The sequence below is a fragment of the Triticum aestivum genome, chromosome 2B, assembly GCF_018294505.1.
Source record: "Triticum aestivum cultivar Chinese Spring chromosome 2B, IWGSC CS RefSeq v2.1, whole genome shotgun sequence".
Taxonomy (NCBI): domain Eukaryota; kingdom Viridiplantae; phylum Streptophyta; class Magnoliopsida; order Poales; family Poaceae; genus Triticum; species Triticum aestivum.
In genome coordinates, this window is record NC_057798.1 from 499955294 (window position 1) to 499967340 (window position 12047).

Here is a 12047-nt window from a genome sequence, read left to right on the forward strand (position 1 = left end):
GGGGGGGGGGGCCCACCCTCGTGACCTCCACGGTTGTTCCTTGGAGCAGGGTCCAAGTCTCCTCGATTACGTTCGGTGAGAAAATCACGTTCCCAAAGGTTTTATTCCGTTTGGACTCCGTTTGATATTCTGTTTCTTCGAAATACTAAAATAGGCAAAAAACAACAATTCTGGGATGGGCCTCCGGTTAATAGGTAGTCCCAAAAATAATATAAAAGTGGAAAATAAAGCCCAATATAGTCCAAAATAGTAGAGAAAGTGGCATGGAGCAATCAAAAATTATAGATACGTTGGAGACATACCAGGAATCCCCAAGCTTAATTCCTGCTCGTCCTCGAGTAGGTAAATGATAAAAAAGAATTTTTGATGCGGAGTGATACTTTGGCATAATTTCAATGTGAATCTTCTTAATTGTGGCATGAATATTCAGATCCGAAAGATTCAAGACAAAAGTTCATATTAACATAAAGGTAATAATACTTCAAGCATACAAATTAAAGAAATCATGTCTTCTCAAAATAGAATGGTTAAAGAAAGTTATCTCTACAAAATCAAACAGTCTGGCTAAGCTATAACTTCATCACACAAAGTATTTAATCATGCACAACCCCGATGGCGAGCCAAGCAATTGTTTCGTACTTTAATAATCTCAAACTTTTTCAACTTTCACGCAATACATGAGCGTGAGCCATGGACATAGCACTATAGGTGGAATAGAATGGTGGTTGTGGAGAAGACAAAAAAGGAGAAGATAGTCTCACATCAACTAGGTGTATCAACGGGCTATGGAGATGCCCATCAATAGATATCGATGTGAGTGAGTAGGGATTGCCATGCAACGGATGCACTAGAGCTATAAATATGTGAAAGCTCAACAAAAGAAACTAAGTGGGTGTGCATCCAACTTGCTTACTCATGAAGACCTAGGGCACTTTTGAGGAAGCCCATCATTGGAATATACAAGCCAAGTTCTATAATGAAAAATTCCCACTAGTATATGGAAGTGACAACACATGAGACTCTCTATCATGAAGATCATGGTGCTACTTTGAAGCACAAGTGTGGAAAAAGGATAGTAGCATTGTCCCTTCTCTATTTTTCTCTCATAATTTTTTTTATTTGGGCCTTTTCTCTTTTTTCTTATGGCCACTCTTTTTTTTCGTCCGTAGTCTCATCCCGACTTATGGGGGAATCATAGTTTCCATCATCCTTTCCTCACTGGGACAGTGCTCTAATAATGATGATCATCACACTTTTATTTTACTTACAACTCAACAATTACAACTCGATACTTAGAACAAAATATGACTCTGTATGAATGCCTCTGGCGGTGTACCGGGATGAAGGTGGCCTTGCCACAAATACAATGTCAACTACATGTTCACGTAAAAAGCAATATGACAAAAGTAATATGTGCCATATGAACGGAACGGTGGAAAGTTGCATGGCAATACATCTCGGAATGGCTATGTAAATGCCATGATAGGTAGGTATGGTGGCTGTTTTGAGGAAGGTATATGGTGGGTGTATGATACCGGTGAAAAGTGCGCGGTATTAGAGAGGCTAGCAATGGTGGAAGGGTGAGAGTGCGTAAAATCCATGGACTCAACATTAATCAAAAGAACTCATGCACTTATTGCAAAAATTTAGAAGTCATCAAAAACCAAAGCACTACACACATGCTCCTAGGGGATAGATTGGTAGGAAAAGACCATTACTCGTCCCCGACTGCCACTCATAAGGAAGACAATCAATAAATAAAATTGTGCTGTGACTTTATCACAAAGCGGTTCACCATACGTGCATGCTACGGGAATCACAAACTTCAACTCAAGCATTCTTTAAATTCATAAACACCCCAACTAGCATTGCTTTGATATTATCACTTCCATATCTCAAAACAATTATCAAGCATCAAACTTATCTTAGTATTCAACGCACTCAAAAGAAAGTTTCACAAATCTTGAATACCAAGTATATTATCTTTAAGAAAATTACCATGCTATTAACAACTCTCAAAATAATCTAAGTAAAGCATGAGAGATCAATAGTTTATTTAAAACAAATCCACCACCGTGATCTAAAAGATCTAAGTGAAGCACTAGAGCAAAAATTATTACGCTCAAAAAGGTTTAAGTGAAGCACTATGAGCAAAACTATCAAGCTCAAAAGATATAACCAAAGCACATAGAGTATTCTAGCAAATTCTAAATCATGTATGGCTCTCTCAAAAGGTGTGTACAGAAAGTATGATTGTGGTAAACTAACAAGCAAATACGTAAATAATACAAGCCGCTCCAAGCAAAACACATAACATGTGGTGAATAAAAATATAGCTCCAAGTAAATTACCGATGGAAGTAGACGAAAGAGGGGATGCCTTCCGGGGCATCCCCAAGCTTTGACTTTTTGGTGTCCTTGTATTATCTTGGGGGTGCCATGGGCATACCCAAGCTTAGGCTCTTGCCAATCTTTGTTCCATAATCCATCAAAAGAATTCACCCAAAACTTGAAAACTTCACAACAGAAAACTCAATAGAAATCTCGTGAGCTCCGTTAGTGAAAGAAAACAAAAGACTGCTTTAAGGTACTGTAATGAACTCATTATTTATTTATATTGGTGTTAAACCTACTGTATTCCAACTTCCTTATGGTTTATAAACTAATTTATTAGCCATAGATGCATTGAAATAAGCAAACAACACATGAAAAACAGAATCTGTCAAAAACAGAACAGTCTGTAGCAATCTGTAACTAACGCAAACTTCTGGAACTCTAAAATTTCTACCAAAATAGGACGTACTGGAAAATTTGTTTATTGATCAGAAGAAAAAAGAATCAATGCAAAATCACTTTTCTGTGATTTATTGAATTTTTTTCGTGAGCGCAAAGGTTCTGTTTTTCAGCAGAATCAAATCAACTATCATCATAGCTTATCCTATAGGTTCTACTTGGCACAAACACTAATTAAAACATAAAACCACATCTAAACAGAAAGTAGATGGATTATTTATTCCTAAACATAAGAAAAAACAAAAAATACAAAATAAAATTGGGTTGCCTCCCAACAAGCGCTATCGTTTAACGCCCTTAGCTAGGCATTGATATTTCAATGATGCTCACAAGAAAGACAAGAATTGAAGCACAAAGAGAGCATCATAAAACACGTGATAAACACATCTAAGTCTAACATACTTCCTATGCATAGGCATTTTATAGGCAAACAAATTATCAAGGCAAGCAAAAACTAGCATATGCAAGGAGGCGGAAAGAAACAATAGCAATCTCAACATAACGAGAGGTAATTTATTATCATGAAAATTTCTACGACCATATTTTCATCTCTCATAATAATTACATGTGGGATCATAAGCAAATTCAACAAAATAGCTATCGCATAAAATATTTTCAACATGATCCACATGCATGCAAAGTTGACACTCTTCCGGAATAGTGCGATTAACATTAACTAAAGTCATGACCTCTCCAAACCTACTTTTATCAAAAATTTCATAAGATTGAATATTCTCCAAATATCTGGGATCTAGAGTTGACACTCTTTCAAACCCACTTTCAATATTGTTGCAAACAATATTATCAATCTCATATTCATCATGGGGATTAAATAAATTTTCAAGATCATAAGAAGAATCACCCAATCATGATCATTGCAACAAGTAGTAGACATAGCAAAACTAGCATCCCCAAGCTTAGGGTTTTGCATATTATTAGCACAATTGACATCAAGAGAATTTATAGTAAAATCATTTAAATCATGCTTTTCGTTGAGGGAGCTATCAAGCATGGGTGTAATAGCAACGATCTCATTTTTAACATAAGGAACTATAGCAAATTCATCTTTATAAATATTGGGTTCACGGCCACAAGAATAGCAAGCATCATGTTCATCAAGGGATATTTCAATCAAATCATCGGAATCATCATTATCTATAGATTCATGCATATCATTATTTTCTTCCAAAGCAACGGTCATTCTTTCAATAAATTCTTGGACATAGACATTATGAGCAAGGTTTTCATTGCAATATTTAAGTATGACGGAATTTTCAGATTTGTTGAGAGTAAAATCATACTTTTCAATCAAAGAAGCAACTTCATGAGCACCCTTAAAAACGACAAATTCTTCAATTTGTTTGATACCATAGTAACTATAAACACCCTTTGCATAAGAAGATAAGATTTCATTATCATTGAACTCACATAGGTAGGGAAGGTGTTTTTTAGGGTTCTTAGAGCAACAAGTAAAATCACACATTTCACAAAGATTCCAAGCATAGCATAGCAAACTATTTATATGATACCGTAAGAGTCTCCCTTTTTCAGATAGATGATGACGCACAAAATAAGCATGCTCATCTAAAGATTCCCCATCAACTAGGCTAGTTGGGGTTTCAGCACGAGCGCATAAAGATCGAAGATGATCCAAGTAGAACACTTTAAGTGGATCCATATCAATAGATTTTTAGCAAGCAAAGATGCAAGCATATAGAAGGCACAAGGAAACACAAACAAAGATACATACGGGAAAAAGGCGAATGAAAGAGAGGGCGAATAAAATGGCAAGGGTGAAGTGGGGGAGAGGAAAACGAGAGGAAAATAATGTAATGCGAGAGATAGGGATTGTGATGGGTACTTGGTATGGTTGACTTTTGCACAAACTCCCCGGCGATTTCCCTGAAGAGGAAAGGATGATGCAGTAAAGTAGCGTAAGTATTTCCCTCGGTTTTTGAGAACCAAGGTATCAATCCAGTAGGAGATCACGCACGAGTCCCTCGTACCTACACAAAACGATAGCTACTCGCAACCAACGCGATTAGGGGTTGTCAATCCCTTCACGGTCACTTACGAGGGTAAGATCTGATAGAGATGATAAATAATATTTTTGGTATTTTTGATATAGAGATGCAAACTGAAAAGTAAAAGGCAAAGTAAAAACAAAGCAAGTAATAAAGTAATGGAGATTGATATGATGAGAATAGACCCGGGGGCCATAGGTTTCACTAGTGGCTTCTCTCAAGAGCATAAGTATTCTACGGTGGGTAAACAAATTACTGTTGAGCAATTGATAGAAAAGCAAATAATTATGAGGTTATCTAGGTATGATCATGCATATAGGCATCACGTCCAAGACAAGTAGATCGAAACGATTCTGCATCTACTACTATTACTCCACTCATCGACCGCTATCCAGCATGCATCTAGAGTATTAAGTTAAAAACAGAGTAACGCCTTAAGCAAGATGACATGATGTAGAGGGATAAATTCATGCAATATGATAAAAAAACATCTTGTTATCCTCGATGTCAACAATACAATACGAGCCTTGCAACCGTTTCTGTCACTAGGCAAGGACACCGCAAGATTGAACCCAAAGCTAAACACTTCTCCCATTGCAAGAACTACCAATCTAGTTGGCCAAACCAAACGGATAATTCGAAGATACTTGCAAAGATAACTCAATCATACATAAAAGAATTCAGAGAAGAATCATATATTGTTCATAGATAAGCTGAATCATAAACCCACAATTCATCGGTCTCAACAAACACACCACAAAAAGAAGATTACATCGAATAGATCTCCACAAGAGAGGGGGAGAACATTGTATTGAGATCCAAAAAGAGAGAAGAAGCCATCTAGCTACTAGCTATGGACCCGAAGGTCTGAAGTAAACTACTCACACTTCATTGGAGAGGCTATGGTGTTGATGTAGAAGCCCTCCGTGGTAGATGCCCTCTCCGGCGGAGCTCCGGAACAGGCCCCAAGATGGGATCTCGTGGATACAGAAAGTTGCGGCGGTGGAATTAGGTTTTTGGCTCCGTATTTGATCTGACGGGGGTACGTAGGTATATATAGGAGGAAGGAGTACGTTGGTGGAGCAACAGGGGGCCCACGAGGCAGGGAGGCGCGCCCAGGGGGGCGCACCCCCACCCTCGTGACCTCCACGGCTGTTCCTTGGAGCAGGGTCCAAGTCTACTGGATCACGTTCGCTGAGAAAATCACGTTCCCGAAGGTTTTATTCTGTTTGGACTCTGTTTGATATTCTGTTTCTTCGAAATACTGAAATAGGCAAAAAAACAACAATTCTAGGCTGGGCCTCCGGTTAGTAGGTTAGTCCCAAAAATGATACAAAAGTGGAAAATAAAGCCCAATATAGTCCAAAACAGTAGATAAAGTAGCATGGAGCAATCAAAAACTATAGATACGTTGGAGACATATGAGAGCGTGACGACGGGACGACCCGCCACCTCCCTCAAGGCGGGCACGACGACGAGGTGGTTGATCATAGCCACCCTGGAGGAGCTATCGCTGGAGGAGGAGCCTCTGAAGCTCGACGAGCTGTGGTCGCCACCAGGAGCAGGTTCGCCTTCGCCCTCATCGCGGCCATCGCCAAGGCCGAGCACCTTGTCACCATCGTCATCTTCAGGGCAGCAACCAATATGGCGGCCATCTTCTCCAAACACCCTCACGTAGAGGGTCGCGTCGCCGTCATACTTGAAGTGGAGGGTGCACCGCCTGCCTAGGCCACGTGCATGGGAAAATGTCTACCAGCCCCAGGCCAAGGCAACGTTGCCGGAGACGGAGATCTCCACCGCGACCCAGGAGGCCCGGCTGCAGCAGCCATCCGCCGCCGGGGCCAGCGGCTGGCAGTTCGCCGGCGAAGGAGCGAGGGATCTGAAGCCAGGTGCCGGACGGGTTATCCGACCACACAACAAACTCCGGCAGCACCTCCACCGAATGGAAGCGCGGCCGGGGAAGCCGCACAGCCACAGCATGCCTTCCCTCACCAACTGGGCTTCCTTGAAATGGGCGGCCACCACCACGTGAAGGGCCGCCGCCACAACCATGGGAAGCCACGGCAGGGGTCGCGGGATGCTTGCGAGGACGACCGTGGCCGCGCTTGGGCGGAGGAGAGCCAGGCCCTTCCTGGCGAGCCTTCCCCTTCTCCGTGGCCGAAAACCTCTTCACGGGCGCCATGGGGGGCGCAGCACGCAGCAGGAGCGAGGAAGAAGAAGCGAGCAGGCAGAGCAAGAAGATATGGGAAACGGGGGCTATCGCCCCTCCTCATTTATAACCCAAGGGAGGCCAACCGCCGACCTCCACGATCGTAGGTAATGATGACTTTTCTTGCATGCAGCAGGGACTCGTCAAATCAGGCAGTTGCCGAGGCAGCATGGGGAAGCGGAGACGCCCATGTCCAATCAGTCGCCACACGTTGACCAAGGCCGCATGCTGTGGGGGCCCACGGTGCTCTGCACTTGCCCTTTGGCTTCGCTGCTAAGCAAAGTCCGAGCATGCCTTGGGCCTGGGGGCTACTGTCGGCATTCTGGGAGCGGGGGTCCCCAGACTTGCCTGCCTGCGGCCTGTGGCATGGCTCAACCAGTGGCCCAGTATGGCCCGTATTCATCAACCAACACTCAAGACCCTTGCGAGGGGCCAAGCCTCGCAGGGCGGACGACGCAAGGCCTCCTAAGGGGCGGCATCACCAGGCAGGCTCGCGAGGAGGCGGAGAGATCAAGGCAAGGGGTACCTCGCGAGGTCCTCTTGACGCAAGCCATGACGATCAAGACCAGGCGTGCGCCAGCCCGCACAGTGTCCTCGTTTCCTCTTTGGTGCAGAGGGGGCAAGCGTAGGTGTGGAGTACCGAGGCATCAGGCAAAGGTTTCCTTATCGGTGCAACGAGACCAAGGCCATCAGAACAGCAGGACGGAGGTCACCGTGGAGCCCAAGATGGCGTCACCACCAGTGCCTGTGGCAGGCGAAGACCACCTTTAGTCAGGATAGCTTGTACTAGTTGTCCCCCGTCAAAATGGCCGATGTTGGATCCCTTCCCGCTCAATATTTTGTAAGAGGACCAGGGCCTCTATAAATAGGGCTAGTCACCACAGTAGAGGGGGATCCGAACCTACTTCATCTACACACCACCAAGCACAAGAACACCTCTCCTCGCGAGGCTGTTCTTCCTCTGTACTATTCATCATCAGCCCAAGAGGCAATCCACCACCACACATAGGAGTAGGGTATCACACCACAACGGTGACCCGAACCTGTATAAATCTTGTGTCTCTTGTGTTGTTCATCGATCTAGTTTAGGGATCGCGGTGAGGCTGAGAGCGAGATTCTGTAGGAGGAGACCTTCGTGCGCACCCCAGTGTTTGAACCTTCAGGGTTTTGCCGGAACCCGATATCCGACAGTTACACCCAGCGCAAGAACCGGATCCAATGGATCCGAAGATATTGGGCAGAGCAGTGGTTCAAGTACAGGTTTATAACACCTGAATATGCTGATAAGAATGCCATCAAGCGCCCGTGGGGTGATTGTCTGTACCGCAACTTGTTACCGAAGAATAAGGCTAAAGCTATTGAACATGGGTTCTATCCCTGTATGGTCAGAGGACCACAGCCTGAGAATGTTGGCCCATCATCTCTCCTATGGTGTCGTGAAGACAACCTTTTCAAGCATAACTTTCAGTTTACAAAAGATTCAGCGGCTAAGAACCAGAAGGAGTTTGGCCTCAACTTCAACCATGGCCCCTCCGCTCCAAGATCAGATGGCACTCGTGAAGCCAATGAGAACAGGATTGTCCCCTTCACCAACTTTAATGGGCTTTTCTCTCATATTGCTGCCCAGAGAGCTGTTGTGGAGCAACTTGCAGAAGAAGCTAATTCCGATGTTGCTCCATCACCACCAAAGCAGAAGAAGAAGAAGAAGGCAAAAGCTTCAAAGCCATCTGTCTCTGCTGCTGCAAAAGCTCCAACCAAGAAGTCACTGAAAACTCCACCGCCTGAATCCAATGTGCAGTCTGAAGATTTATCTCGTGTGTCCAAGAGGACCAAGAAGCCATTGCCCAAGAAGGCTACTGGGCAACCCCTTACTCCTGCTGCCGTTCTGCGCAACGAGGAAGACACCATTGATCTGTCAAGCGATGAAGATCTTAGTGATAAAGCCCTTGAGATGCTGATCAAGAGCAAGCAAGAGGCAGAGATCTTCAGTGATATGCCCCTCTTTGATGTTGACATCTTGAACAATTTCATTGATGAGTGGTTCGACGAACAGAACATCAAAATTGACAGTTTACAGCCACTAGTGGGCATAAGCGTCATATTCCACTCTGCTATTGGTAATGAGCTGGCCCTGGCACAGAAAATCGTTGAGCTCAAGAACAAGATTGATTATGAGAAGGCTCATTTCAAGAAGAACATGCACAAGCTCAGTGTGGCAGATGTGCAAATCTTCAAGAAGATGATGCATGACCTCAAAACTGAATTTCACAAGAAGCGTGAAGAAGCTAAAGGCTCTCAAGAATGCATGAAGTCTTATGCTCAGAAATGTGTGCAAGCGCACAATGAAGCTGAAAAGAGGAAAGCTCTTGGGCGTCCTCACATTGATCCCAGAATGGCTGCTAAGAAGAGCAAGAAGCACACTGAAGCTAATCCTGATGCTACAAGGCAGGGACAACCCAGCATTTTCTTCCTTGGCAGCATGACTGGCTCAAAGCCAAAGGTCCCCTTAGATGCTTTTGAGCTCAAGAAGACTAGACATGCTGAAGCAGAAGTCTGGAATAGGAAGCACAAGGATACATCTGATGATGCCCCTACCAAGAAAAAGTTGAAGACTAAGGGATCTAAATCTTCAAGGAAAGAATGTGCTGCTGCCCCAGAGCCCCTTGTTGTTGAACCCATTTCTGTTTCATACCCCGCCTCTGCTAATCGTGAGTGCCGTCTCATTGTTCTTGAGCCTGCTCCCATAGAGGCACAACAATTTGAAGAATTTCCAGCTGTTGACCCTAACTCAGCTGAAGACATTGGTCATGAAGACAATGTAGTTGATGATGAAGTCCTTCCTCAGCTCAAGCACCAGTTGGTATCATCGCCTGCTCCTACGAGCAGTGAATACATTAACATTGGTTGTCCATTGACACCAATTGCTCAAGATGACTCCTGGGCTGAGCGTCAACAAGAAGACACCCCAGTTCAAGATGAGACATCTCGTACTCCACCAACTCAAGTCACCTATCCGGTACTGGATGATGACAATTACATGGAGATCACTCCATCTCCAAAGGCATCGCCAGCGTTTCGCAGGCTTCGCAAAGGTCTAAAGCCATCCATCTCCATGTCAACCATTCCAGAAGAAGATTCACAACAATCCAACTCAGTGGCACGTCAAGTGTTCCCTGAAGAGAATCCTTCTGCGACTGTTCAAGCGTCTGAAGCTAATGCTGCTAAAGACATTCCGGCTACATCAGCCGAAGAAGAAAGAAGAGAAGAAGAAAGAGAAGCCACACCCCCTGTTGTTGATCAAGTCATTCTTGAAGAGAATGTGATCGTGCCTGACCCTCCTGTCGTTGACCAGATGGAGGTTGAAAACAATGAGGCTGCCACCAACACTGCTACTGAAGCCAATGACCCTGTCATGGCTGAAGACAATATGTAGCCTGAAGCCAATGTGAATGTTGAAGCAACTGTGACGCCACTCACCACTGATGGCATTGTTCCTCCACCATGACCTCACACCATGGAAAGGGCCTTCAATCATGACGATCAGCTTGTCACCGTTCGTTGGCCAATTATGATTCCTCCTACCGCTCCTGGACCACAATATGGCTATCATGTGGAGCGAAGGCCTCATGTTCAGAAGCCAAAGCTGCGTCTGCCAAGGCTTCCAAGTGTTGTAACTACACAAGGCTGATTCAGCATGCTCAGCTTCCAATAAGACAATACATTCTTTGACAGTGCCAAGAACCCTTACAAGAAGCCAAGGATCTCGTCTAACAGATTTTGGAGCCACCAACAATGAAGCTATTACTCTTTCATTCTGTACAATCAAGACCGGATTTTTCCGCACAGGCGTCTGGATTGTGGTGCTATGGCTGGGCTACCATGTATGGAAGAAGCCCTTGACTGCTTCAGGGATGTTGGTCTTCTGGTGTTCATCACTGATAAAGAGCGCTGGAATGAAGAGCTCCTTCTGCAGTTCTATTCCACCTTACACATACGAGGCTACAACAGGGATCTGAAGACTTGGATCCTTGAGTGGATGACAGGCGATGTGCATCACGAAGCCAAATCTTAGGATATCATCGAGCTGACTTCCCTGCCCACTCCAGGTGAGCTATACAAACCTGGTTGTTCGCTTTATCAGAATGAACTGCAGAGCATATTTTAGAAGCCTGAGCCGAACATGATCCAAATGCTCAGCATGATGAAGCCTTTGCCCCAAGACGCTGAATATCCAAAGGAATTCTTTGTTAAGGACATTGAGTATCTGCCACGTACAGTATATCACATTCTGAGGCATACTCTCTGGCCCATCAAAGGCCATTCATCTGAAGCCAAACTTGAAGGCTCCATGAAGACTTTGGTATTCTATATCGTCAATGACATCAGATTCAACACCATGATTTCTTCATTAGACAACTTGCTGCTTCCGGAATTGATCTGTTTGGTCTGAAGTTCTATGCTCCATTGGTGATGCACTTGATTAAGCTTCATTCAACTATTGACTATCGGCCATCAGCTCGCAATCATATTGTCTTCCTGCCTGATGTTGATATGTCTGTTGAAGCCATCTACCCTGAGCCTGCAAAGAAGCCCCTCCATCTTCAGAATGCTGAGTTCCAAAGCTTCACATGACCCATTGATGGTGTTCATATGCCCAACGCTGCGACTCCTTCTTATCCTTTGGCTGACAACATACGCCTACTGCACCATGCAAATACTGAAGCCACGGCAAGCACCATTGCACGAAGGCCTCAGAAGCATCCTCGTGTACTTAATGACCGTGAGCTTCTGGTGGCTTTACATCAAAAGCAGGACAAACATCATGACTGGCTAAAGCGTCAGATGTAGAGTATCTTGGTGGATGTCAATCGCATTCACAACTTAGCCACCAAGAACTTATTTGTTGCACATGAAGCGTGTTGCCCTTCCTGGAAGAGTCTCACCTTGCTCTGCGCTGAAGATGAACTTCACGCAGATGGCTTCACTGAAAATTTCAAGTTTGACTCCAAGCCTCTTCAAAAT